The sequence below is a fragment of the Nannospalax galili genome, unplaced genomic scaffold (genome assembly GCF_000622305.1).
Source record: "Nannospalax galili isolate Female #2095 unplaced genomic scaffold, S.galili_v1.0 scaffold831, whole genome shotgun sequence".
NCBI lineage: Eukaryota > Metazoa > Chordata > Mammalia > Rodentia > Spalacidae > Nannospalax > Nannospalax galili.
Window position 1 is genome coordinate 1,799,345 of NW_008329142.1, and position 4,215 is coordinate 1,803,559.

The window sequence follows — 4,215 nt, forward strand, 5'->3', positions numbered from 1 at the left end:
CTTAGCCAGGGTGTGGAGGAAGAAGGCTGGCTGTTGGAAGAGCATCTCAGCCAGGGTGGCCTGCTGAGTCTAGAGATATGACCTGTCCAGAAAAACAGTGGGGAAACTCCAAGCCAGACCACACACCCTTCCAGTCAGTGTTCTGGAAAAAATTTTGAATAATTCTTCAGGTCATTAAAATCCAGGGGAAATTTCAGGGAAATTATCCTACCCAGCACTTTAGAAAACCACTTACCATAAGAATAAACAGTGAGAGTTTGGAGAAGTTTCTTTAAAAGGCTGAGGCATTTTTAAGTGCTGTTCTCCACTTCCTCTACTTATCGACCACACCCCTTGCCCTTGACCTAAGAACACACACGTAAGAGTTCAGAAACAGAGCTTAAATAGCTTTTAGTCTTTATAAACCAACTTAATCTCTAAGGCAGAAGAAGTAATGATAATCTTGGTTTAAGTTCAGATTTCATTCCAATTGATTAAAAATTTGAGGATTGAAACACCAAAGATTGGGGAGAAAATATTCTTAGCCAGGTATGGTGGCACATGCCTATAATCTCAGGTGAGGCAAGAGATAACAGTGAGCTTGAGGCCATCCTGGACTACATAGTGAGTTCCAGCCTGGGCTATGTAGTATGTTCCAGGCAAACTTGGGCTACAGAGTGAGACCCTGTCTCAAAAAAAAATTTCTTTTTTGATTCATTTCCCAGAAACCATTAAAAATAAAGCTTCATGCTTGCTATGCATGTAATGAAATAAAACTTATGGTTGTTTCTCAGAAAACCATCACAATACTGCTATAAAGAAAGGAAGTCTAAAATGATGAAACATTTATTTAATAGCTTGACACCTTGAAATTTGAAATGTACTCTCTGTGTGGAGAGGACACTACGAAGACCACTGACCAGGCAACTCCATGGGGAGAGGAGGCAGCAGTTTATTTGAGAGCAAACAGACCACTGGGCTGCCTCTCGGGGAAGCAGAACAACAGAGAGAAAACAGCAGTGCACAGGGGAAGTCAGACATCTTTTATAGGTAGCCAGGTGACTGCAGGAAGTTCCATGATGTAGGCTGGGCAGTTCAGCTCAGGATTGGTTAGTCCCCTAGTAAGCAGCGGGACTTGCCTGGGGCTAAATTGGAACCTGAAGTTTTAGAATCTGCGAGCTGCACCTCCGTTTTAGGAGCCTGCCAGGAACCTAAGACTCTCTGGAATTTTGCCTTAAAATTACTTACAATAACTATGATGTATTACTCCATGGTCTTCATGATCTAGAATGTAAGCAAGTATTACTTCCCACTGTTTATTGTTCAGCAGTCAGTAGACCACCACAATGCTGACAATCAGAGAGGCTGTGGCACAGAGATCACTTTTCCAAAAAGGAGTGTGGGTATGGGTGTGTGTGTTTGGGTGGATGTGCATGTGCATGTGTATGTACGTGTGTCTTCTACTTTTATGTGAATTCTGAGGACCAAACTCAAGTGATCCAGGCTTGCCTCCTAGGCAGCAAGTACCTTTATCTGCTGAGCCATGGTGCCAGCCCTGACATCTTCTAATCAAAGTATTCTATTAGATACCTGAGGGTAACTAGTTTCTCCACTGGTAATATCATCAGAATATTCCTCTATTTTGCAACTGTCACCTTCATGTCACATTGTATGGGAAAATACACAAGCACTCACTCCTTGCTCTAATCTTTAATTTGACACACTTAACATCAAATAAGCATTATGGTATTTTGAGAGGAAGAAAAGTTGGCAGTCTGGAACAGTCTGAAGAGACCAATAATGTTTCCTACAATTACAATTGATGGCAGTCATTGACCGTGGTTATAAACCCCATGTTTATATCTGTAGCACTGGCTCACTGCCTTGAATTCTCATCTCTACTTTTAAGTCTTTCACTCCTGTAGTATAACACTCCACTTTCTTTAAGAAAGTCTTCAACAGATTGGAGTACATCGAGTTCCATAGAGACAGCACTAGGGCAAGTGAGAGCCTGGCAGGCAGTGGGCGACTCTGTACCTCACTGAGGAAAAGCAGCTAAACATGGGTAAAGGAGATCCTAAGAAGCTGAGAGGCAAAAGGTCATCATATGCATTCTTTGTGCAAACGTTCAGGGAGGAGCACAAGAAGAGGCACCTGATGCTGTCAACTTCTCAGTTTTCCAAGAAGTGCTCAGAGAGGCAGAAGACCATGTCTGCTAAAGAAAAAGAAAAGGTTGAAGTCATGGTAAAAGTGGACAAGGCTTGTTATGAAAGAGAAATGAAAGCTTATATCCCTCCCAAAGAGAAACAAAAAAGAAGTTCAAAGATCCCAACACACCCAAGAGGCCTCCTTTGGCTTTCTTCTTGTTCTGTTCTGAGTATCACCTCAAAATCAATCCCATCTTATCTAGATGTTGCAAAGAAACCAGGAGAGATGTGGAACCACACTGCTACAGATGACAAGCAGCCTACAAGAAGAAGGCCGCCAAGCTGAAGGAGAAATACAACAAGGATACTGCTGCTTACAGGGCCAAAGGAAAACTGGTGCTGCAAAAAAGGAAGTTGTCAAGGCTGAAAAGAGCAAGGAGAGAAGAAAGAAAAGGAAGAGGAAGAGAATGAGGAAGAGGAGGAGGAGGACAATGAAGAAGATGATGCTGGATAAGTTTGTTCTAGCATAGTGTTTTTCCTTGTCTGTAAAGCATTTATACACAACTCTGTACACAACTCACTCCTTTTAAGGAAAAAACTGAAATGTAAGGCTCTGAAAGATTTGTTTTTAAACTGTACAGTGTCATTTTTTTGTATACTTAACACACTACTGAATGTGTCTTCAGATAGCCCTGTCCTGGTGGTATTTTCAGTAGCCACTAACCTTGCCTGGTACAGTATGCGAGTTGTAAATTGGCATGGAAATTTAAAGCAGTTTCTTGAGATACCCATAGCTGATAGCACGCTAGAAAAAAAAAAGCCAACAAAATTTACAGAAGATTGAATGGCAACCTAGAACATGCCAGGTTGCACTCACAAATCAGGTCAATTCCTGCTTCAAGCAGAGTTTTCTGGATGAGCAGAACCAATAGAATGGGTATATATTATAAAAGGGGATTATTTAGCAGATTGGCTTACATGAGGGGGAAAGAATAATACCACAATTATCTATACACTAAAGAGACAGATAATAATACCACAATGTCCATCTATACACTGAAGAGACAGTAGCAGCTGAGTTCCTAAAGCTGGACCTCAGCAGTCCCATTCTGGTGTTGAATACCTAGAAAGCAGCTAGAGAGCCACTGTTACTCAATCCCTGTTAGAAGATCAAAGAAGCTGGAGTCTGGTGTGAGTGGAGCAACAGCAGTACATGTACTGGCTCAGGAGGAAGTGAAGGCAGGCAACAGTGACTTCCCCTTAGACCTCTTTATATCTGGCTGTTTGTAAGGTGCTGCCCACACTGAGGACAGGTCTTCCCCCTCAGTTAATCCTCTCTGGAAATGCCACCATGAACACGCTCAGAGAGCTGTCTCCTGAGCTCATCAAGAGATTTGAAAACTCACCAAGTTCACTATTAAGACCAACCATCACTGTTGATATAGTTGTCAATGAACCTGGAAATCTATGCATTCATTGGCCTAAAAGAAAGACTATGATTAAAACCAAAATACTCTTCAGTGAAGACCTAATTTCCAAAAGAACCTGAATTTTCCCACAGCAAACTGCTCTCTGCTGGCTAAATATCTTCTACAGAATAAAACCTAAAAACTTTAGTTGGGAAATCAAATTGCTCTGTGTCTGATGCCTTGACTCACTTTATCTCTTTTTTTTTCTTTTTCTCCCATGTCTGCCCATACACACACCCCCAAATGACCTCCAATCACACATAACCCAGCATCATTTTCTCAAGAGGCCACACTTTCTCTATGCCTTTGTAAATCCACATAGAACATTTCCTATCTCACCCACTGTAAGAATTAGACTGTTACCTCTTAGAATTGTCTGATTATTTCCTTTCTTGAGTTTTGTATAGTTAGATGTTCTCATCAAATTCTACTCAGAACTCCATTATAATAGATAACTCACTGTAAAATTATTACTAAGCTTTTTGCTTTGAGACAAGGTGTTACCATGCAGCCCAGGCTGACCTCAAACTAATGATCCTCTGTGGGAAGCGAGCACAGCCGAGCCAGCCAAAGATGGAGCCCTGGCTGGCTGCCAAACCTCGTGCTGTTTACTTCAACTC

The 4,215-nt window shown here is 41.7% G+C and overlaps 1 pseudogene; it reads left to right on the plus strand.

The window, feature by feature from the left end:
* Positions 1–2,040: 2,040 nt before the first annotated feature.
* LOC103734647 lies at positions 2,041–2,640 on the plus strand (annotated as a pseudogene).
* The last annotated feature ends 1,575 nt before the right edge of the window (positions 2,641–4,215 follow it).